We start from the raw sequence: 24,312 nt of genomic DNA, 5'->3' as shown, positions 1-24,312 counted from the left end.
CTTCGGGGGCGCGGGCGCGGCCTCCCGTGGGGCCTGGACTCCGCCCGGGCCGCCCGCCTCGGCCGCGGGGCCCGCCTCGCCGGGGCCGGCCCGCACCCCTGGGACCCCGGGCCCCCCGGCTGACAGCTGGCGCGCGCGGGCCAGGCGGGTCGCGCCCGAGACGCGTTTTCCGGACGGCGGCGGTCTGTGGACCAAGCGCCGCGAGCGCCCGAAAGTTGTGCGCCGGGGCCGGGCGGGGGCCGGGGCTGTGGGGGGCCGCGCGGGGCCGGCGTGCGCTCCGCGGTCGGCCCCCCGCGCTCCGTCCGCCCCCGCGAGGCGCCCGAGGGCCGAGCGCGCGCGACCGCCCGCGCGTTTCCAGGAAGAGCCGCCGCGGCGGGTCGGGGTCCCGGGAAGCGCGTGTCCGGGAAGCGCGGCCGCCGCGGCCCTGGGCCGGGCGGGACTTCGTGGGTGAGACGCGAATGGAGGTTGCGCCTTCCCGTCGCCGTTGTCCCTCCGGGCCCGGACCCGGACCCGGACTCGGTGGGTCTCGTTTCGACCTTTGCCGTGCGCGGCACCGCCCCGCCCCCATTGCTGGAGGGCGCCGGGCCCCTGCGGCCCCTTCCTGCGGCCCCTGCGCTTTCCCGGGTGCGGTGACCCCCCCGCGCGCGCCCCGCTCTGCGCGCGAGTCTGCCGGGCCGGCCGCGGGGCAGCTCCGGCCGCGCGTCTCCGCCGAGAAAACGGGAAGTTGTTCCGGAGTTCGCTCTAACGGGGTCCCGCGCACCGTTTCTGCGACGCCGCTTCAGGGCGCGCGCGGCCCCAGGGGTCAGCGCCCGCCGACCGGAGCCGAGTCCCGCGGTCCTCCGCGGGGAGGTTCTCCTGCTGCCGCCGCCGCCCCGGGCCGCGCACTCTCGGGTCAGTTCGTGGAATCTCTTCAGAATCCCGGTTCAGACTTGAGCGAAGCGGGTGCGCCCCAGCAGGGCCCCCCGTGCCGCTCCTCCCGCGAACAGCGCTCGCTCGTCCGCGCCGTCGTGGCCAAGTTCGGGGCCGGGAGGACCGGGTCAGCGTCGGGGACGCGCGAGGAAGAGGAAGCCGCGTTCCGGTCGGCGCCGAGGCGAGGCCGCGTCTGGAGAGGAAAGTGCTCCCGGGAGCTGCGCTCGGCCCCGGGGGTCCCGGGCACGCGGTGCGGGGACGCACGCCGGCCGCCGCGCTTCTCCGCACGAGACCCGCACGGGGCGCGGAGGCTCCGCGGACGAACGGCCGCTGCGCTGGGCGAGAGCCGGGCTCCGTGCGCCTGCCCGTTGGCCCGCGCGGCCGCACCCCGCCACGCTGCGCGTCCCGCGTGGGCCTGGGGTTTCCGACGTGAAGACGCCGCTGCGCTGGGGGTCCCCGCGCGCGCCGGGGTTGGTGACGGACCCGCTGCCGAGGGAGCGGCCGCAGCCTGGAGCGCGGGCGCCGCGCGGACAGTCGGCTGGATCTGCGGCCACGCGTGCAGCCGGGGCGCGCCGGGCCGTGTGGCGTGTCGGGCTGTGTCCCCGCCGAGGCCGCAGAGCGAGCAGAGGGCGGTGGCGCGGCCGGAGCCGCCGAATGCGGGTCGCCGTCCGCGCGCGCCTCGTCTTCCCGCTTTTCCTTGCGGGGCCGCGGCAGCTCCGGCTCGAGGACGCTGGTCCGACGGCCTTTGGCGGCGGCCGCCTCGTGCGGGACGGCAGGCGGGGCGCGGGCGCGGCGCCGAGCCTCGGGGGCTCCGCCGCTGCAGCCTGCTGCGTCCTGCCGAGCCTCGTGCACCGAGCGGCGTCCTGCTGCGGCTTCGCTCGACGCCTGCGGCTTCGCTCGGCTCGTGGCCGCCCGGGATCGCGGCCCGGGCCGTAGGCGGCTGTTCTCGCCGGCGCGCCGGGCCCGGGGAGCTGGGCTGCGTGGAGCCGCGGGCACCTCCGGCCGTCCTGCAGCCTGTGCGGCGCGGGCGCTCCACGGGGCTCCGATCCACGAGTCTCCTCTCGCCCGTGTCTCCCGCGCTCCCTCGCCCCACGTTCCAGCGCCGGGCCTGTCTGCGTCCCGACGTGGCCCGGATCGTGGCCCGGATCGTGGCCCGGATCGTGGCCCGGATCCCTCCCTGGTGAATCCCGCGGCCACGTGCTTCTGGGACGGCGCTGCTGGGAGGAGACCGAAGCCTCCCCCTCTCGCGCTCTGGTCCGGAGCAGAGTCCTGGGGCGGAGAGTGCTTGACCCGGGGAGGGCTCAGCCGGCTCTGCAGCCGGCCCAGCGCCCGTGTGCAGGCGGCAGGCAGCGGCAGGCGTGAAGAGAAGGTCTTGCCTCAGGGAACCTGAGCAGCGACGCCAGGGACAGCCGTGGCCCTGAGAGAAGGCCCAGCCAGCGCGCCTGGGAAAGTACGGGCGGTTCCGTCTGAGACCCTGTTCCGGGAGGGAAGACCTCTGCTAGGGGGTTCCAGCCTGGAGGATCTGGGTCCTGAATGGAGGCCCCAGGGAAGACGCCTCAGTGTCCGGGAGAGGCCGGCCCCCTGGCAGAGCCCGAGTCCTGTGGGTGCCTCCAGGGCCACTGTGGCTTGTGCTCCTGACTGGCGCCAGCTCCGTGAAGGCCCCTCGGCAGCCGCGCCCCAGCCCTTTCCCAGCACCCGCTGCTGATGGTGGCCTGGGGCTGGGGTGCAGCAGGCTGCCGCCCGCTGGCCCCATGGAGGCTCTCGGCGATGGCTCCCTGATGTGGACGGGCGACCTGGCCCTTTGATGGTGCAGGTGGTGCAGACCGGGCCCTGCACCTGCTCTGTCCTGCTCAGCACCCCCATGGATGCAAACCACAAGGGGCGACTTTTCCTCCAAGGCCGCTGCTGACTGACCTCAGTGGACGGCCTCCCCAGGGCGCAGCATTGGGAGCGCGAGCCCTTCCGGGACGGCTCCGGTTACGCTGGCGGAGGCTGCGCTCCACATCCTGTAAGCAGAAGGACACTTGGAAAACTTGGTAGCTTCCAGCCACAGCAGCAGTTTCACACCTGCCCCTCATGGGACTGTCCTGGTCCCCGTGGGAAAAGGTTAGCAGCATGGGAGCTGATGCTGGGCAGAGGGGACCCGCAGAACCACCCAAAGAGCCCTGGTCTGTGACCCACAACATTTCAGGGACAGAGCAGGGACTTGCCGACCTTACCACGGTTTTGTTTGCTTGCTTTGGAATGTGCTTCGTTTCCAGGGTAGCCTTATCACGATTTCTGACCACATCTCACGGAAAGGGCTCTGGTTCGGGGTTTCTGAAGTTTAACTCTTAGCAGCTGTCCCCTCTCTTGGTTCTGTCCCCTGTCTCTGCGTGGCTGGCACCGGACTACAGTTTTCCTTGGTGTGAACACAGCGGTCTGAGGCAGCTGGTGCTTTGGCCCCCGCCGAATGCGTTCGTTATGGTTACATGTGGTCAGGGAACGTGAGGGCGCTGTCCACTGTAGACCGGATCCGAACCGACGGCCTCGGTGGGAAGACTTGTCGCCAAGCTGAGCCAGGCAGGAGGGTCGCTGTGGTTCATGGAGAGCGAGTGAACCCTGAGTTGGACGCAGCCGTGCTTCCCGGTTGGGTTTTGACGTTTCCAGCTGACCGAGAGCGCGCGTGAGAATGTCGCGGTGCCGCTGCCTCTGGCCGGTCTGGCGCTTGCCAAACTTGCGGAGGGAGTTGCAGCCATCCCGGCACGCCACCCGGAATGCCCTTGTCTCCAAAGAAGAGGCAGAAGGGGACTCTTCTGAGCACCGCACGCCACCACTGATCGCATCTAGGACAGGGCCCAGGCCGGTCCCTGCGCACCAGCCCCCACAACGTGCCCCCAGTGGTCTGTGGCAGTGATTTCTCCAAACCAGAATCGAGTCCAGGTCATTATTGGCCATTATGTGTCTTTAGTTTCTTTTCTTCGGGGAAAACTGGTTCCGTGACGTGGACTTTTGAAGAGACCAGGCGGGTTTTCTCACGAGTGCCTGGTGTTCTGGATTTGTTCCGTGCTGTGTCGTTTGGCTTGTCCCTCTGTCCCCCCCTCGCGTGTGCTGTGGCCTGGTGCTGAGAGGTTCGGCTGGAGTCAGGCGACATGTTTTCACGAAGGCGACGCTCGCTACCTCCTGCCGCACCATCCTGGGGGCTCTCCTGCTGGCACTGATGCCGCCTTCCCCGTGTTCTTTATTTTATCTGTCCCTCATCTGGGCGCCCCGAGATGAGAGGACAGATGCTGAACCCTGCCCCTTTGTCACCACTTGTGGGGGGAGCGGCGCTCCTCGCGTGTAGCTTCACGGTGGCAAATGCTTCTGGTTTTCGTTTCTTTCTTGAAGGTCAGTGCGGAGTAATGGGTTTTTATGTGTTCCTTGTGTGAGGGTCTGTGTGTGTTTGGATGTTCACACGGTTGTAGCTGAGGGCTGGGCGTCCTGCGTGGGCTCCCGACCTCCTGCGGCGGCGGCGCTCCAAGAGCGCTTCTCTGGCCCCTCGCCCTCCCGCCCCGACCTGCCGGCTGCGGCTGCTGCCGCGCCCAAGCAGAGAAGCGTCGCCGTGTGCTCTGTGCTGCCTGCTGCGGCGGCTGTAGGTGCCCCGCCGAGGGACAGAGCTGGGAAACGTTTTTTAAAACATGGTGAGTTCATACGATATTTCCAATACGAGTTTGAAATTACATGGTTTTACTGAATTTCTTTGGTTTTTAAAATTTATCTTTATTCTGAAAATTTTGATTCTTAACGTCATTGGCATAATTGCTTATTTCATGTTCAAGGGTGAAACATTGCTGTATTGTGCTACATCTACTAACGGGACTCCTTAACAGAGTTGAAGGTATTTTGGTTATTTTTCAGCAGTCTCTACACCCACTGTGGGGCTCGAACTCACAACCCCGAGATCGGGAGTTGCAGGCTCCGTTGACTGAGCCCGCCAGGTGATCCTAAGGTGCTTTCGTTTTTAAGATCCTTTTGTTCTTGGGGCGCCTGGGTGGCTCAGTGGGTTAAAGCCTCTGCCTTCGGCTCAGGTCATGATCCCAGGGTCCTGGGATCGAGCCCCGCATCGGGCTCCCTGCTCAGCGGGGAGCCTGCTTCCTCTTCTCTCTCTCTGCCTGCTTCTCAGCCTACTTGTGATCTCTCTCGGTGTCAAACAAATAAAATCTTAAACAAAATTCCTTTTGTTCTTAACACACGTCTTGTTGAGTAAGTGTTGTGTTTAAGAATGAGCCTCTCGATGCGCGTTTTGTCTGTGGTCGAGTTGCCCATTTGCTACACTGTTGGGGTTTTTGTTTCACATTTGCAGTTTTTAAATTGTATTTTTATGTTCAATATCGTTACATGGCTCAGAAGTCAAAATCATAGGAAAAATAAGATCAGAGATTTCACGTCCCTGTATGGGCAGGCAGCCGTTTCGTTTCTGGTTTTCCAGCCGAAATCTGGGTCTCCTCTCTCGCCTGTCATACAAGGCAGCGAGTACCGTTCGCGCCCTGTGTGGGTCCCTTCTGGATCCCCTGCACCTGTGACGGTGGCACCCCTCCTGCCGTGTGCACGGTTTCCCAGCTCTGACCGGGGCTGCTCTGGTGGCGGGCGGGGGGCACATGCTGTTTTGCACCAGACGAGCGTGGTCCTGGGGCTCTGGTCGTAGCGGTGGGATGCCGGGGGCCGGGGATGTGACAGTGGGAGGTGTCTCCGGGGCCCCGCCGCTCCCCGCTGCGTGTGTCGTTCCCGGCGGGGTGTTGCCCAGCTCTGGGTCTTTGCCAGTCTGACCCAGTGAGATCTAATTCCTGGGGTAGTGCTCCTTTAACATGCTTCAATTTGGGGGTGAAAAGTGGAAAAGTATACTTTACTAAATCGTTTACTAATCGTTTACTGTGCTCGATAGCCAGGGTGTTTGAGGTCATGAAGGCGACGGCTGTGTCAGCAAGTCACTGGGGGTGAGCCGCGCCGGCGTCGGCGGAAGGTGGTTTCTTCATTCTTCCGATAAGAAAATAACAGGAGATTGTCCAGGTCAGGACCTTCCATCCATTTTACTTTCTCTCGCCTGGGGAAGGGAACCTCTGATTGGCTGCCTTCTACTTTTTGGTATTTTTGTGTTTAAAATGAAAGGTAAAATAAACTCCAGAGACTTTGTCTTGGGCGCCTCCGTCTGTCTGTCCTCATGTCCTTCCGTCTCTTGGCTCTCGCCGTGACTTGGGACGGGCACGCCCACGGTCAGAATGACGTTACTTCCTCGTCGCCCCGGTGTCTGGGTAGCCCTGGGGCTGCGGAGAGCGGGGGCCGCCTGCTGTGCTGGGGACCCAGGCTGCGCGCGGCCGTGACGGCATTGTTCTGTGTGACGGACGCGCTGACATCGGTGACCCTGTTTCTGTGTGCTGGAGAACGGAGTCAGAAGAATCTAGGGTTCCAGATGCCAGCCAGATAAATCCCCGCCCGAGTTTTGGGGTAGGTGGCAAAAAACGTGTTCTCCTTTACACGTACGTAAAATTATCAAAACTGCCGCAGGAGCACAATCCTTCTGTGGTTTAAAAACCAAAGATAACGGGGGCGCCTGGGGGGCTCATTGGGTGAAGCCTCTGCCTTTGGCTCGGGTCATGATCTCAGGGTCCTGGGATCGAGCCCCGCATCGGGCTCCCTGCTCATTGGGGAGCCTGCTGCCTCCTCTCTCTGTCTCTCTGCCTACTTGTGATCTCTGTCAAAAAAAAAAATCTTAAACAAACAAAACGGTGGTTCTTTTTCCCTCTAACTTGTGCCGAAATAGTAGGAAAACGTGATTTTCTTTAGCAGTAAACTGCTGGGTCAAATGACAGTAATTTTCCTAAATTAGGAGTTCACTGCTATTTATAATTATGAAATAACATGAGCAAAATTAGTCGAGCGGTAGAGACACGCAATAGGCTAGAAAGCGAGAGTCTGTCATGACTTCTGCAGTGGAGTTTTACGTTGGCTTGCGGACATGTGTGTGAGGGCGCCGCTGACCCCCAGGGCCTCCCGGGCCGCTGTCGGGGGCACGACCGCCCTGCCCAGGTGGGACTCGTGCCTCGTGGCAGCTGCTGAGGAACGCGTGGATGATTTCCAGCTGTTAACTCTTTATTTATTTTAAAAGATTGCATTTGTTTGTTTATCTTAGAGAGAGAGTCTGCGCGTGAGCGTGGTGGGGGGCAGGTGGAGAAGGACAAGCAGACTGCCCAGCCCGCCCAGCGTGGAATCCGGGGCGGGGCTCAGTCTGTGACCCTGAGATCGTGACCTGAGCCGGAATCTCGAGCGGGCCACCTGGGCCACCTGCCCCACTGAGCCACCCAGGCGCCCGCCCTCCTCTGTGAAGCGTTGCACGCGTGCAGACAAGTGCTTGTGTCAGTGAATCCCGTGACCAGTCCCGAGATGGAAAGTTGTCCCGGTGCCCCCATCCCCCAACCCTAGAGCTAATAATTATTTTCCCGGCTCCTGCCTCTGTGCTCTGTATCCGGGGTCCTGCAGCCTGTGCTTTTAGGTGCCTCCTGCTCACCCGTGTCTGCTGGCTGTGACAGCAGTGGCTTCATCACGGATCTGTCGCGCGTGTGTCCGCCGTCGGCAGCCAGCTCTGGGCCGGTGCGGGTGCTGCCGTGAATGCCTTTGAACTTGTCCTTTGCTGCGTGACCCTGTGAGTGGTGGGGACGATACCAGTTTTACCAGGTGCTAGCAAGCCTGTTCGGTGTGCTGGCCATACTCGTCTGTCGCAAGTGTCCCCAGCACTGGGCATTCTCAGAGTGTGTGTGTGTGTGTGTGTGTGTGTGTGGCCATTGCCCAAGTTGTACATCGTTGTGGCTTTAATTCGTATTTCCTTCGTTTCTAAGTTTCTTAATTTTAGGGTGGCCTGATGGCCCATCTTCCCAAAACAGTTCTGTTTTGCTCTAAGTCAAGGTTAAAAGGGTATTTTCCCCTATTATATTCCTCGTTGTTTTGCCTTCAGTGTGACATGTGGTGTGATTTGGGGGATGGTGTGGAGTCAGGGTCAAGTGTTGTTTTTTCCGCAGAGCAGTCTACCTGTCCTGGCACCGGTTATTTAAAAGCTCCCTTCCCTGCTGCTGTGCCAACTCCAGCACAGGAAACGGGGTGTGTGCAGACACGGCACACCGGGCAGCTCCCAGCCTCGCCCGTCTGTGTCGGCCTCTTGGCCCCTGGAACCAATGCCACGATGCCCACAATGTAGTTTCATAAGGTGGTTTTTGTTTTTTAAGATTATACTTATTTATTTGACAGAGAGAGAGAGAGCGCGCGCACACCTCGGGGTAGGGGCAGAGGGAGAAGCAGGCTCCCCTGTGAGCAGGGAGCCCGACTTGAGACTCAGTCCCAGGACCACAGGATTGTGACCTGAGCCGAAGGCAGACACAAGTGACTGAGCTACCCAGGCATTCCTGCTTTTCGTGGTTTTTTTTTTCCATTTTAGTAATTTTTTAATTAATTCTTTTTATTAACATATGATGCATTATCTGCCCCCGGGGCACAGTCTGAACCGTCGGGCTTGCACAGTTCACAGCACTCACCAGAGCCCATACCCTCCGCAGTGTCCGTCACCAGCTGCCCCAGCCCTACCCCCCACCCCCCAGCGACCCTGTTTGTTTTGTCAGATTAAGAGTCTCTTATCATTTTGTTTGTTTTTTTTTAAGTTTTGATTTTAAAGTCTAGCACAGACACAGAAACTGGCTGAAGTCAGTGTACAGCTTGAGGGTCACATTTTTGTGACCATCGCTTGGGTCAAGAAAGAAATTTTGGCCCCAGAGTCCTCCTTGTATCCTGTGTCTGTCCTGTGTCCCTCCCTCCGTCCTCCTGACAGAGGAGCTGCTGACCTGCCGGTGAGGGCAGCCCCTTCCCTTCACGGTCTGAGGCTGACTTGCGCTCGGAAGAGCAGGGACGTTTCGCGCGTCCCTGCAGAGGACGCCCAGCCCCAGCTCCCGGGGCGGTGTTCGTGGCTGGACTGGGCTTTCTCCCAGTCTGCACATTGCCGGCGGCTGGCCTCCAGCAGAGTCTGGACGTAGAGGTCTGATGAGATTCAGGTTTTGGACCTCTGGCAGGAGTCCCTCACAGGGACGTTGTGCTGCTCCACGCGGAGGCACCTAATGTCTGGTCTCTCTCTCTCTGTTTTGAAAGTAAGCTCCGTGCCCAGCGCAGAGCCCAATACGGGACTTGAACCCACGACCCTGAGATCAAGACCTGAGCTGAGGTGGAGAGTAGGACAGCTCACCGACAGAGACACCCAGGTGCCCTCGGTGTCTCTCTTTTTTGACGTTGGCCAAGCCAACGGTGCATAGACGTACGTGCATTAATTCGTAACAGGTTCCAAAAGGGTGATGTTCTGGCCGAGTTACTGGTGCCTAGTTTATGAGCTGAACTTACAGTGAGTGGAACCTGTTACTATTCGGTGATGTAGTTCTGTACTCCATATGGGACACCCGTCAGTTTTCAGAATAACAAATCCGTTTTCTGTTGTCGTCCACAAGTAGACCCATTGAGGGTTTTACTTCGCTATTGTGAACTCAGATCTGAGCGCACTGGACGGGATGTTCGCGTCAGCACAGTGTCGTTAGCAGTAACCCTGTCGGGCGGTGTGTGTCGTTGGTGGCCCTTACTCGTGTGGAGACGGTCTCGTGTTTGGGCGTCGGGAGCCTTTGTAAGCTCCCAGACAGACAGTCTGGCACGATTCTCTCTCACTCTCACAGGCTCCTGGCACTCTGGTATGCCCAGACGCTCCAGGCTGGTCATGGCACTCTTCCCGCCGCAGACCTGGGACGAGCCGTTCTGTCCAGAAGCCGCGGTCTGTGCTGATGGGAGATGCTGTTCCAGATCCACAGTCTGTGTGTTGGGGACACGCACTGCTCTTGGGTCCGTTGTTGTTTCTCATCTGTGCAGTGGACAGAGCTGGTCACAGACGGTAGCAGGTTCATTTGACTGTTTCCATCTTGCGCACCAGCTCCCTCTCCGCCAGGAACCCGGTTCTCCAGGACGGAGAAGAGGAGAATGTTGGACCGTCACCCAGTGCTCGTTTGCTGTGCGCGTCGCTGCACGTGTCGCTGTCTCAGACTGACCAGCAGGGGCACTGGGCCCGTGTGGGCACTGTTGTGTGGGAGCTGCTCTCTGCCTCCGTCCTCCACCGCCCGTGCCGAGCCCAGCCTCTCTCCCAGGAGCCCTCGTCAGTCCTAGCGCTGCAAGTGGATCCACAGAGCGCTCGCACAGGTCCCTGTCCGCGTCTCCGGACCTTTGCTTGAGGTCTCTTCTCTCCTGGGGTTCTCAGGAAGGACTCATGGAGAAATATTACCTGAGTATTTGCCTGGTGATCATAGTTGGTATGTGTCCTTTGTACTTGAAAGTCCACTTGACTATATGCAAAATTCTCAGCTCACAGCCTTTTCCTTCAAATACCTTAAATCTTACTCTCTTGTCTGCCAGCATTGCTGTCAATTCAGGCTAATTCTACCTTTTCCCGTATAAGTGACTTTTTTGCCTGAATGTCATTCTTGTTAGTGTTGTTAGGTGTGGACGTCTCTCTTTCACACGGTGTTCTCTATCAATAGGGAGCTCCATGAGTTTTACTTCAGGGAAGGTTTTTGAGTTTTTAGGATTCTGTTCCCTGGCCTGTGTCCCCGCTGTTTCTGCTTGTGCGTGTGTTGGACCTTCTTTCCCGTCTGCTGTTTCTGCTTGTGCGTGTGTTGGACCTTCTTTCCCGTCCTTTCAGTTTGCTTCTCTGGGGTCTTCTTTCTTCCTGCATTTCTTCTTCATTAAAACAACATTCCTTTCCTCTTCTGTTCTCTTAAGTAAAATCATTGTGGAGTTTATTTGTTTTTATGGTGCTTCTAGTTTAGTTTTTTCTTGAAATGGTCTTTTATTTTCATTTCTCAAACTTTCTTAGGACCCATGACCTCATTTCAGATTCTTCTAGCCTCAGTTAGGTTGTCCTTTTGTATTATTTTAAATATCTTTAGCCTCTTTTGAAATAAGTTGCAGTTTTCATATGGTTTAATTTTTTTCTAAGATTTTATTTATTTATTTGACCGTGAGACAGAGAGACAGCGAGAGAGGGCACACAAGCAGGGGGAGTGGGAGGGGGGAAGCAGACTCCCCGCTGAGCAGGGAGCCCGATGCGGGGCTTGATCCCAGGATGCTGGGATCATGACCTGAGCTGAAGGCAGACGCTTAACCACTGAGTCCCTCTGGGCACCCCCCCATATGGTTTAATTTGAGGTTTTGTTTTGGGGGCATGTGTTCATTATCTGTTGGAGATGCTGTGCTCTTCAGTATTTTTTTCTTTCATCTTTCTGTGAGATTTGGCTTTCATTCTTTCTGTGGTCTGTTGTATTCGTTTTCTGGTGCTGCTTCAACAAATTACCACAAACTGTGTGGCTGAAAACAACTAATCCAGAGATCACGTCGGAGATGGGTCACAAGGGGCCGAAATCCGGCTGTTGTCGGCAGGCTGCCTTTCTGTCAGGAGGACGTGTGCTTCCCTCAGCCAGTGGCCCCTTCCTGAGTCTTCAAAGCCAGTCACACCACATTGCGTGGGCCTTTTTTTTTAAGATTTTAGTTATTTATACGAGAGAGTGTGCACATGCATGAGCAGCGAAGGGGCAGAGGGAGAAGCAGACCCCCCCCGAAGTGTGGAGCCCGACGTAGGGCTCCATCCCAGGACCCTGAGATCATGACCTGAGCCCAACTTAGATGCTTAACCGATTGTCCCCCAACATGGCCCATCTTCTGAAGGTGTCAGTCCCCGTCTCTCTTCTGCCTCTTCCACCATGAAGACCCTTTTGATCACACTGGATCCCCCACAAATAAGCCAGGATAATCTTCCTGAATTCCACCCGCAGCCTGATTAATAATCCCTCTGTGCCGTGTCACCCTGCCCCGCGCACTCACAGATTAGAGGGGCGTGGACTTCGGAGGGGCCCGTTATTCTGTCTGTTGGATTTTTTTTTATAAATTTTTATTTTATTTCTTTAAAGATTTCATTTATTTTGGGATCAAGTCCCGCAGCAGGCTCTCTGCTAGGCAGGGAGCCTGCTCCTTCCTCTCTCTTTCTACTTGTGATCTCTCTCAGTCAAATAAATAAAATCATTTAAAAAAAAAAAAGATTTTATTTATTTATTTGTCAGAGAGAGAGAAAAAAAAAAACAGGCAGAGGGAGAAGCAGGCTCCCCGCTGAGCAGGGAGCCTGATGCAGGGCGATCCCAGGACTCCGGGATCATGACCTGAGCCAAAAGCAGATGCTTGACCGACTGAGCCACCCAGGCATCTCTCTGTCTGTTTGATTTGTTTTTATATAATACCAGTTTCTTGTTTTGGGGTTTTTTAAAGATATAAGGAGGTAGGACTTAAACAACTTTTTCCGACTTCACGGTGCTTCCTCCCCTGTGGTCCTCTTCTGTGAAAAACGTTAGGACCTCCTTTGTGTACCTAGTGATCTCTAGTTCTTCCTTGCTGTTTCTGTCTGGCTTTGGGATAGAGGTGATGTGGCCTCTGAGGCCGAGCTGGAAAGTATCCCGACCTCTTCGGTTTGCACAGAGTTGGTGGTGTATCTGTAGTATGCTTCTGTAAGTGTTTGAAAATTCACCAGTGAAGCCGTGTGGGCCTACGACTTTCTTGCAGGAAGAATTTAAATCACTAATTCAATTTTTGTACTTGTTATAGGTCCATTCTCTCTGATTCTTCTCAAGTCACTCTAGGTAACTTACTACTTTCTAGGAATTTCTCCATTTTACCTGAGCTGTTGGCCTTGTTGGTCCGAGGTTGTCCATACCATGCTCTCATACTCCACTTACTTTGGGAGGAATCAGTGGTAACGTTCCCACATTTTCACAGACTTTGTCTTATATTCCTGGTTAATCTAGTTAAGGATTTGTCAGTTTTCTCAATCTTTTAAAAGAATTGACTTGTAGTTTTGTTGATGTTCTGTTTCACTTTTCTGTTTTTCATTTCATTCAGACCCACTCTAATCTTCAGGATGGCCTATTTTCTTGCCTTTCTTCCCAGTCTTTTTAAAGGTGAATGCTTACATTACCCCCCCCTTTTTTTGCACACATGGTATGATTTCAGGTTTTTTAAAAGTTTGGTGTAGGTCCCAGTTAGGTGATATACAGCGTAACGTGGTTTCAGGTGTACAACCGAAGGTGTCAGCTCTTCTGTATGATTGTAGATTTCTGGAAGTTATTGAGACTTGTTTTGCCTGCGTATGAAGAGAGTGTGTATTCTGTGGTTTTGGGGTGGGATGTTTTGCAGAAGTGCTTGCATCATTGATCCGAGATTCTGCTTTTCTAACACAGGTATCGAAAGCTAGAAATTTCTCTCTTAGCACGTCAGCATCTTATAAATTTGGGTGTGTTACATTACTTTCATTTAGATGAAAATACTTTTTTCTTAAGATTTTATTTAGTTGGGGGGCGTCTGGGTGGTTCAGTGGGTGAAGCCTCTGCCTTCGGCTCAGGTCATGGTCTCAGGGTCCTGGGATCGAGCCCTGCATCGGGCTCTCTGCTCAGCGGGGAGCCTGCTTCCTACTCTCTCTCCCTCTCTCTGCCTGCTTCTCTGCCTACTTGTGATCTCCGTCTGTCAAATAAATAAATAAAATCTTAAAAAAAAAAAAAAGATTTTACGTATTTGGCAATCGAGAGTGAACAAGCAAGAGAGCGCGGGCAGGGGGAGCAGCAGAGGCGGGGGGAAGCAGGCTCCCATGGAGCAGGGAGCCCGATGCCGGGCCCTATCCCAGGACCCCAGGGTCACGACCGGAGCTGAAGGCGGACGCCTCACTGCTGAGCCCCCCAGGCGCCATGCAGATGGAAATACTTTCTACTTTCCCTTGTAATTTTTTCCTGATGTGGATTATTTAGAAATGGACTTGTATTTTCAAATATCGATCGATGTCTCAGGTTCCCTCTGTCACTGGTGCGTGATCAGACCACACTGTGGCTGAATCAGCACCCGCTTGTGTGGCTGCGGCCCTTTCGAATGCAGGGACGCTTGTTGCCTGGCCTTGCGCGGGGTCCGGTGTGCAGGCGGGGGGAGTGTGGGCGGCGGGTTCCACAGCGGCTGATGGGCCCGGCGGTGGATGGCCTTCCGCAGTGCGGCTGGCTTCCGCCCACCTTCTTCAGGTTGGTGGGTTCTCCTGCCCCATCCCAAACCCTCTAGTGAGCGTGTCCCTTGTCCTTCCGCGGTGCACGTCGTTATTCTGCTGTAATTGTTCTATGTTGATATTTGTTTGGTGAGATGTTATTTATTGTTTTATATGTTGTCTTTGTACACTTTTTCCTTTAATTCAGTCAACACTTTTTTTTTTTTTTTGAAGATTTTATTTATCTGACAGACAGAGATCACAAGCAGGCAGAGAGGCAGGCAGAGAGAGAGGAGGAAGCAGGCTCCCCGCTGAGCAGAGCCCGATGCGGGGCTCGATCCCAGGACCCTGAGATCACGACCCGAGCCAAAGGCAGAGGCTTTAACCCACTGAGCCACCCAGGCGGGCCCCAGTCAACACATTTTTAATGCCTGATTTGAAGTCTTTGTATATTAAGTGCAACATCTGGGCCCTCTCGGACAGTTTCTTTGGCCTGTTCCCCCGTGTACGGGTCGTGCTTTCCTGCTCTTTGCGCGCTCTGTAATGCGTTGGTCTTGTGGGAACCGGACGTCACTCCTCACTCTCATGCTCATTGTTGCTGCTGGAGTTTGTTTTGTTTTTAGTCCGTCTTTTTCGGGGCTTCCTGAACGAACTCTAGAAAACCTGTGTTCCTCGTTGTGTTTGGCCCCTGAGGTCTCTGCTTGGGTCGCTCAGTGGTCAGTTAAGGACGGGTCAGAGGTTCCCTGAAGTGCCTCGACGAGTGCCTGTGGGCTCCGCAGGGCTCCCTGTGCACGGGGGGCTCCGGCCTGCAGCGCCCGCCCGCCTTCACCCCGGGGGGCCGCCAGAGGGGGGCGGTCGGGGCGTCCGTCCGAGTCTTGCCCGGGCGTGTGCACGGTTCTGCACACGCAGGCCGCTGCCTCCCCAGGAATCTGACTGAGCTTTCCAGAGCTCCCTGGAGACCGCGTGTTCCCAGGTCGTCCTCGTGAGCCTCCGGCCCGGCCCTCTGCGGCCCGACGGGAGCCGCACCCCAGCAGCCGCGGGAGCAGCCGCGATGTTCCAGCCACATCCCCAGGGAGAGGTTTTCCTCACCAGGAAGCTCCCTGGCAGGTTCTGTCCCCGCCAGCCCTGCGGATGGAGCTTTTCCCGGGACCTGCGGCAAAGGTGCGGTCGAGGCAGGCCGGCGTGTGGGACTTTGTGCGGGGCTGCCGGCCTCGCGGCTCCCGTGGCGAGACAGCGGCCGCTGCAGTGTCACACGCTGCTGCTCCTGCGGCCGAGGTTTCTGAGTTGGGGCCGCTCGGGGTGCCGGGAGGCATTCCGTCACCCCTGCGCCCCGACCAGCCTGACACCGATGACTCGGCAGCGCCTCCGGCTCGCTCGGGGCTCGGGATCTGGACGCCCCGGTCCTGGCGTCCCGGGGTCCCCGCTCAACCCGGCCCTCTCCTGGCTGCTTTGGGTCCCTGAGCAGCTCAGTTCCGTTCCCACAGTCCCTCTCATGCAGGTCTGTGTCCTGGAAGCTGTTCGGGGCTGGCGGTCCCGCTGCAGCTGCCTCGGACCCCGACTCGCGTCTGCTCCCACCCGCGGGAAACCCCCAGCCTGAGCGGCGCCGCAGCACTCGGCCGCTGTGGGCTTTCCGTGAATCGCGTGCCCAGGGCTGCCTTTTCTCCCTACAGGTTGCTTTGCTTGCTTGCTTGCTTGTTTGCTTGCTTTTTTTTAGATTTTATTTACTTGAGATAGAGCAGGGGTAAGGGTAGAGGGAGAAGCAGGCTCGCGGCTGAGCAGGGAGCTCACGGGGGGCCTGAGCTGAAGGCAGACGCCCAGCCGACGGAGCCGGCCCCGGCCCCCCGCCCAGACCGAATACCGCACGGGCCTTTATGTACTTTTGGTTTGTTCTCTGTGCGTATGTTTTGGAGTTAAGGAAATTCCTTGTTGGTTTTGCCTTCATGCTGGTGTCCTCCTTGAGACTGTGGTTTGGCCATTCCGGGTCTGTGGTGTGTTACATCAGAAGCAAGTGACCCTTGATTGTATTGGGGTCATGAAAAAATAGCTACATTTAAGAGGGAAGATTGACCCCAGAAGCTCTGGACACAGTGCTAAACCCAAAAGCCCAAAGACTAGCTTTTATAAACTATTGTCTCTACCCTGAAAGCTTGTTCTCCCTTCTGATGTGGGTTAGTATTCTGAAACTACTTTCTGGAAACTGTAGGGTTGAGCAGATGACTTTACCTGTTAAGGATAAGAGGAGCCCGATTTCCCGCTGTGGGAGAGAGAAGTTACAGGTACCCACAAACGGAGGCTGGAGCGACGCTGGGGTGTTGGGTCGAGGGTGGACGGGTCCGCGTGCTCTGTGGTTCTTCCGCACCTGCACGTGGGTGTGCCGGTCGGTAAGGCTTTCATGACCCCGCTGACGGGGCCGGGGAGCCCAGGCCCTGGGTGCGACGGGCAGACCCAGCCCCTCGGGCCGCCCCCAGCCGTCGCTGTTCTGCTGTGCTCATCCTCTGCGTGACCGAACTGCCCCGGGGGCTCGTGCGGGTGCCGTCCGCTGGACCCCTCGTTAATGCCCGCCCGGTGACACGTTCTGTGTTTGATTGATTGGTCCAACGGGGTTTTTGTTTTCCTTCGTTTCTGCGGGAGTATTTCCACTGAGTACTGAATTCTGGTTTGGCTCTTTCTCCCCCAGAACTTGGAAGGTATTGTTCTTTTGTCTCTGGTTCACATCGCTCCTCTTGAAAAGTCGGCCGTCTGTCTGATCTTTCTTCAAAGAGTAACTCTCCGGAAGTGTTCTCACAGAGATTAGGGAGTGCGCCCCTCACACAGCCTCGGTGGCCACCAGTTCTGGCCATTCGCTCGTCAGGATCCCCCACTCGGTGACCTTGAAGCAGACACCCAAAATCACACTCCACCTGGATATATTTTGATAAGTATCTTGCAAAGATGAGATTCTTTTAAAAATTGTATCCACAATACCTTTATCACAGCTTTAAACTGCCAGTAACTGTTGGTGTGGAGCAGTCTGCATCCAGGTTTCCCTCGCCTGTAGTCTGCTAGCTAAGGTCAGGATTCAAGAATAAATGTTTGTTAAGGGAACTGGGTTGGTTTGACCTGAGAATTTCCCATAATCTGGATTTTGCTGATTTCATCATTCTGGTAGTATTTAAACATGTTTTTCTGTTCCTTGTAATTTTTATGTTCTTTTTTTTTTTTAATATTTTATTTATTTATTTGACAGACAGAGACCACACGCAGGCAGAGAGGCAGGCAGAGAGAGAGGAGGAAGCAGGCTCCCTGCTGAGCAGAGAGCCCGATGCAGGACTCGATCCCAGGACCCTGAGATCATGACCTGAGTCGAAGGCAGCGGCCCAACCCACTGAGCCACCCAGGCGCCCTAATTTTTATGTTCTGTCCCTTGTTTTCAGCACTTCCGAAACAGAAGTCTTGGGCCTGGTAGGGTTCCGGAGCCTGTGGTCTGCAGGCGTCTGCGCTGGGAACCGCTGGGCCTTCAGTTTGCCTCTTCCCCACGTCTTGTTTGTGGCACCCCCTCCCCGATGCCTGTGTGCCCGGGATGGGTTTCTCCTTCCCCACAGGGAAAAGAAATCGTAAACTGTCCTCAAAAGATTGTCACGTGGTTTGTTTATTGATTTAAAAGACTTGTATGTTTATTTGACAGAAAGAGAGCCAGCGTGGGAGGGGCAGAGGGAACCGAGCAGACTCCCTGCCGAGCACAGAGCCTGCCGTGGGGCCTGAGATCGCGACCAGAAACCAAGACTCCGCTCAGTCAGCTGAGCCACCCCAGGCCCTGTCTTGTGCTTTCAGTGATATGATGCTGGTCTGGCTCTTAAAGGGTGGCCCAGGGCAAACAGTCGGTGATATGATGCTGGTCTGCTCTTAAAGGGTGGCCCAGGGCAAACAGTCGGTTTTCGCTCTTACCATCTCCATCGTCCCTCGGCGTTGCCCCACATGAGTCTTGAGAGAGGGTCAGGGTCCACCTAGAACCAGGTGTTGGCCTGGAAGGGAGAGGAGGGGGTTCCTCCATCCGGGCAGGGGCAGGGCCCACCTTGCCACCTGCAGAGGACGGAGGACAGCAGGGTCCAGGAGCGGGGAAGTGAGCTCTGTGGGGTGAGGCGGCCAGCACGGGAGGACTGCAGGCACGGTCGGTGTCTTTCTGTAGCGGCCTCAAGGCTTTTCTCACACAGATGACGGTGACAACGGCTGTGTCCCCTCCTCTCTGTCTGCCTGTCACCTGGGCTCTAGGGCCGTGTTGGCGGGAGTGTGGCTGAGGTCTGCAGGGCACACACTCTGTCTGTCCCTGTGCCCTGTGCTGGCGGCCGTCACTCTTCCCAGGCTCGCTCGGAAGGGTGGGGAGTGGTCTTCTCTGCTTCGTCGAGCACTTCTGTCACAAGTGGGGGTAGAAGTGGTGCTCCGTGCCTTCATGGGATGGGACCATGGATTGGCTCCGCAGTCCTCTTCATGTTTTACTCTTGGGAATCACCCCACTTACTCGTGGTATGTTATCAGTGATTTGTTTTTTTTAATAGTTTGGGGGCGCCTGGGTGGCTCAGTGGGTTAAAGCCTCTGCCTTCGGCTCAGGTCATGATCCCAGAGTCCTGAGATCGAGTCCCACATTGGGGGACTGCAGGGAGCCTGCTTCCCCCTCTCTCTGCCTGCCTCTCTGCCTACTTGTGATCTCTGTCTGCCAAATAAATAAAATCATAAAAAAAAAAAAGTTTGATTTATTTGAGAGCGAGGGAGATGTGCGGGTGGGGAGGAAGGGGCAGAAGGTGAGGGAGAGAGGGTCGCGGGCAGATTCCCTGCGGAGTGCGGAGCCCGCCTGAGCCCACATCTGACTCAGACGCTCAAGACTGAGCCACCCAGGGGCCTCTTGATTTGCTAAATTTTTAAGAACTTGCCAAGTTTGTTGAAGCTTTTTTGTGATCATAGGGTAGGACTCTTCTCGTAGTGTCTTTCTAGTTCTGGTATCAAGATAACACTACTGGGAAAGAGCTGGAAAGTGTTTCTTTGTTTTACGGAAGAGTTTGTGTTTCACTGGCTCTTTTTCTCCAACATTGGGTAGAATTCACTGGTGCAGCCAGGTGGACCCAGAAGTTTCTTTTTGGGGAAGGTTTTTTTAATTGCAAGTTCAGTTTTTTTTTTTTTTTTTTAAGATTTTATTTATTTATTTGACAGAGAGAAATCACAAGTAGACTGAGAGGCAGGCAGAGAGAGAGAGAGGGAAGCAGACTCCCTGCCGAGCAGAGAGCCCGATGCGGGACTCGATCCCAGGACTCTGAGATCATGACCTGAGCCGAAGGCAGCGGCTTAACCCACTGAGCCACCCAGGCGCCCCGAACTTGTCGTATCTAACTAAGTTGCTGAATTCACTGTCGGGAAGCGCTTCATGTACTTCCTTATGAGCCTGCTTTGCCGTGAGGCCGGTCGCTCCCGTCTCGCGGTGCTGGTGGTGACTTCTTTCATCCTGTTGCTCCTTCCAAGAAGCAGGGCTCGAGTTCACAGACTTCACATCTTTTCTCTCTTGTCTTCTCTGTTTACTTGGGGATTAAGTTGGCTTTACTGTTCCTGGCGACTTTTTTCCTTTGACCTTTAGCATAGTACAGAAGACTTTATTTGAATACATTTTGGGTTTTTCCGGAGTTTCTGTTGTTGGTTGCTTGTTCACCTCCCACGTCAGAGACCTTTGATTGATTTCGGTTCTTTCACACCCACGGAAGTTTGCTTCATTGTCCTGCGAACGCGGGTCATGACGCGTGTTTTCTGTGCACCTGGAAACAACACGCGTTCTGTTTCTGTTGGCTGGACCGTTGGACGGATGTCGGTCGGGCCGCTGGACGGTGTTCCACGTTTCTGTCGGCTGCGCTGCTGTGCTGTCCGCCTGCTGGGCGACGCGTGCTGACCGGCCTGCGACCATGGCCCCGTCTCGTCTCCCTTCTGTCGGTGTGTGCGTGTCCGGTGACTTGGCCCCTTGGTCCTTTACGCAGTGTGCCTGTCGCCCCTGGTATGCCGTCCTCAGTCCGTTCAGTGTGGCTGTGGCCGCCGCACCTTTCTGTGGTGAGTTACCAGCATGGCTCACCGTTTCTGTCCTTTGGCTTCTGACCTGTTTGTGTCTTTATGTTTTCAGTTTGTTTCTTGTCGGGGATAGAGTTAGTTTCACTCTTTTATCCAATCTGACAATCCTGCCTTTTATTTTTTTTAAGATTTTATTTTTATTTACTTGAGAGAGAGAGCATGAGGGGGGAAGGTCAGAGGGAGAAGCAGACTCCCCGCTGAGCCGGGAGCCCAGTGCAGGGCTCGATTCCAGAACTCCGGGACCATGACCTGAGCTGAACACGGGAAGACGGTCGTTGAACTAACTGAGCCACCCAGGCGCCCCAATCCCAGCCTCTTAACAAAGCAGGTTTCAGCGCTTCTAGGGGAAGTCGTGCGCTTCTCTTTAATTCTTACTCTCCCGTTGCGGAACACTTCACTTCTGGTTACCAAACGTGTGGGTGCTTTTCCCCACTGTGACCAGTTCTCCAGGCCCCGTGGGGTGTCTGTCCTCAGCTGAACACACTTCTCACACCACCTGCCCGGAGCGTCCCAGCCCACAGGGAGGGGCTCCGTCCCACAGACTGCCCCCCACTCGAGAGGCAGCCCCCAAGTGGGGTCTGTCCCCGGGTTACCCACAGCCTCTGTCCGACATGGGTCCAGGTTTGATCCCCAGGAGCCCCTTCTGGAACCTTCTCGCCTGCTAGAACAGCTCGCAGAACTCGGGGGACCACTGACTCCCATTCCTCCACTTACTGCTTAGCGGAGGATGTGATGAAGGCCACGGATGCAGCTGGGCCCACAGCTTCTCTCCTGTCTCTGTCCATGGCCGGGTGGGTGCAGGGTGGGTGCTGGGGGGACCCCGAGCACAAGAGCTTCTGTCCCCCGGAGCCGTGGTGCGTCACCTCCTGGCCCCTGGACGTGCTCCCCAACCTACAGGTTCTCGGAACCCCACGCATTTGGGGTTTTTATGGAGGCTTAATCACAAGGGCGTGACCAGGTGTCCACTGACTCCCCAGCAACCCCCCCCGGAGAATGGGGAGCAGGGTGAGAACCCCAGCTTGGGATCACAGCTCCATCTCTCTGGTGACCCGTCCCCACCCAGGAGCCCACCCAGAGTCGCCTCATCAGAACAGTAGACACTCTAGGCTCCCAGGAGGTTAGTGGGGTTTCAGGAGCCCCTGCCAGGACCCAGGGCGGTGGGGTGGGGGGGGGCAGAGACCCAACACATGTGTTTCTCATATTATCCACACTGGGATTAATTGACATTCAGTAAATCACACATGTTAAAAGTACACAGTTTGGTAGATAAATATCTACACCCACATGTTCCATCCCATTGAGGTAGGTGAACAGCTGCTGTCTGTGGGTATTACCCAGATGTGTGGGTCTGCACACAGCTGGCGTCCGACTGAGTTACAGAGGCGTTTCTCCGTTGTTGAAAAGGGTCGTCTTTTCAGCAAATGCTGTTAGAGCAGTTAGCTGTTCATATACAAAACAATTTAAGTATCTCAAAGATCTAAATTTAAAACAAGGTGGTAAAACTAGAGGAGAAAACACAGAAGATCTCTGTGACTTGGGTAGACAAAGATTTCTGAAAGTAACCACAAAAGTACAATCCATAAAAAACCAAATTGGTACATTGGGCTTTGCTTTTCAAAATACACTGCTGGGAGAAAGACAAGCTTGAGACTGGGGGAAAATACTTAAAAATCACACATGTGATAAAGGGCTCGCTCCCAGATGCGGGAAAAGCTCTCAGAACTCAGTTCAGGAGCTCTGTTCTCAGGATCCGCCCGGGCTGGTGAGAGCCCAGGCGGATGGCTCACAGGGAGCCTGGACCCGCACATAAGATGCTCGGCCTCGTCAGGCTGTCAGGGATACTCCGGCCATGTTTTCACATCTTCACACGCTTTCCCGGTCTTGCTGTTACTTTTGGAGCGTCACATCCCAGGATTTGGACACTAGCCGTCCTGGTGGGTATGAAGTGGTTTCTCTTCGTGCTTCCCATTGTCTTTGCGTGTCCCTGTGGGTCTAGCCCAGGCCTTTGTCCATTTGTAAGCCGGCTTGTTGGTCAGTTGCCACAGCTCTTTGTTTATCCTGGATGTCAGCCCCTCATCAGATGTGAGATTTGCAGACGTCTTCTCTCTTTCTGCGTCTCGTCTTTTTACCCCGTGCACAAGTTTTAAATTTTTCAGTTTTTTTCCCTTGCTATTTGCTCTTTTTCTTTTCCTCTGTTTTATTTCTGTTGCTGTGTCTTCACAATTACTGATCTTCTCTTTTGTTACATCTAAACTGCTGTTGGCCCCATCCAGGATATTTCAAGTACTACATTTTCATTACTAGAGATTTCATCCAGGGCTTTTTTTTTTTTTTTTTTTAAGATTTTATTTATTTATTTCACAGAGAAAGAGCAAGAGTGCAAGCAGGGGCGATGGCAGAGGCAGAGGGAGAAGCAGGCCCCCACTGAGCAGGGAGCCCGACTCGGGGCTCAATCCCAGCACCCTGAGATCATGACCTGAGCCAAAGGCAGAGGATTAACCACGGAGCCACCCCGGCGCCCCCATCTTCAGCTTCTTTTAATCACGGTTCCCTTATTTTGATTTTAATTCTAAAATTATATAATTTTTTTTTTGAGATGTCATTCACACACCATAAAATAAGCCTTTTTGAAGTATCTTCGTAAAGTCGCAGCTACCTGATAGCAGAGTTTTAATCACTCTGAAGGAAGCCTCCGGCTGGCCAGCGGTCATTCCCATGGTGCTCCCCCAGCCCCCGGTTCCTGCACCTCCTCTGTCTCTGGGGATCCGCCTTGCCGGGAATGAACGGTCACACTGTGCGATCTTCTGGGTCTGGCTTCTGTCTCAGCCTGGTGGTGTCAAGGTCCGTGTCATGGCAAGCACGGTCTTGCTGTAGTGGAGATGCGTCCCAGTTTTTATTTTATTTTTTTATTTTTTATTTTTTTAGATTTTTAAAAATTTATTTATTTGACAGACAGAGATCACAAGCAGGCAGAGAGGCAGGCAGAGAGAGGGGGAGGCAGGCTCCCCGCTGAGCAGAGAGCCCTACACGGGGCTTGATCCCAGGACCTGAGATCATGACCTGAGCCAAAGGCAGAGGCTTTAACCCGCTGAGCCACCCACGCGGTCCTGTGTCCCAGTTTTTAATCCATTTGTGGATCACATTTCGGTTGTTTCCACTTTTTGTCTGACGCCGTTCACATGCGGGGCTCTGGGTGTGCACAAGGTTTCGTTTCTCCTCAATGTCTACACAGAAGTGGGATTGCTGGGTCGTGGGGTGACTTGGCATATGTTTGGGAAGCTGCCAGAGTGGTTTTCAAGAGGCCCCGCCGTCATGCCCCCGCCGGCGAGCACAAGGCACCGTTCTTCCACGTTCTTGTCCCCACTTGCTGTTGTCTGTCTGTCTGAGTCTAGCCATCCTGGTGGGTGTCGCATTGTGGTTCTGCTTTATATACGCTTAAAGTTCTGCTTTTTAAGAAGTCTTTTCCAAATGTGGCTACTCATTTTTATAGTGTTTTTTTTTTCTTGTTTCTCTTTGTTTTCTGGATTTTATTTAAAAAAAAAAAAAAAGACCTTATACATGTAATTGTACGTAGGAACTCTGTAATCACACCTTCTGTTTTAGAAACACAGTCTCATGGGATTGCTCTGTGCCTGCGGCGCTGCCGGCGAGCCTCGCTGCTCTGGGTCTGGAGCCCGCGCCGCACTTACTCCTGCCGCCCCGCTCCCTTGGTGCCTGCTGACATTTCATTTAGAAGCTCTTTTTTTATTCTGAGTATTAGGCTGAACTTTGTGGAGTTCAGGATTTGGGACGCTTTCTGGGAACCCTGCGTGTGTCCGTGGCAGAGCTAGCTGCCGAGCGCGCCCGGTTTCTCAGGCTGAGCGCACGCCCTGCTTTGCCCCGGAGGCTCCAGGCGAGCCTGCCGTCTCCGCATCCCAGGCGTCCCGCCGCCCCGGGCTCGCAGAGGCCTGTGGCTTTGGGACACAGCGGGGCCGGCCTTGCCGCTCTGGCTGCTGGCGCTGGCCGCCGCTCACCTGGCTGGGGCGCCACCGGCTCAGCCCGGGCTCCTCCCCACCTCACTGTGTGACACACCCCTCACCTCCCCCGGAGTCTTTGCTTCTCGCTTCCTTGTCTCCGCCTTGTGGGTTTCTGCTGGGGGCTGGCTGAACCCCAGGGTCAGGAACCGCCTGTTGTCCTCCCACTGGCATTCCGGTTTTCGTTGATGAGGAGTTTTAAGGTTTTCTGTGCTGATTGTA

At 55.6% G+C, this 24,312-nt stretch overlaps 1 protein-coding gene across 6 annotated transcripts in view; it reads left to right on the top strand.

Moving 5' to 3' along the window:
- The window catches only part of ZBED4 (zinc finger BED-type containing 4), a 32,063-nt gene that overhangs the window by 1,958 nt on the left and 5,793 nt on the right, over nucleotides 1–24,312 (top strand). The window contains exon 1 of one of the 6 annotated variants that reach the window (XM_059401748.1): nucleotides 380–519. The exons of 2 other annotated variants lie outside the window; for them this stretch is intronic. The gene's annotated coding sequence lies outside the window, so the exon portion shown is untranslated. Of the gene's footprint in view, nucleotides 1–379; nucleotides 520–4,549; nucleotides 4,572–5,846; nucleotides 5,938–19,815; nucleotides 20,060–24,312 lie in introns of those variants that run through there. 3 more of the 6 variants (XM_059401749.1, XM_059401747.1, XM_059401746.1) reach the window with 3 other exon arrangements.

The sequence above is a fragment of the Mustela nigripes genome, chromosome 6 (assembly GCF_022355385.1).
Source record: "Mustela nigripes isolate SB6536 chromosome 6, MUSNIG.SB6536, whole genome shotgun sequence".
Classification (NCBI taxonomy): domain Eukaryota; kingdom Metazoa; phylum Chordata; class Mammalia; order Carnivora; family Mustelidae; genus Mustela; species Mustela nigripes.
Note: the sequence above shows the minus strand (reverse complement) of the source record. Positions and strands in the feature narration are given on the sequence as shown.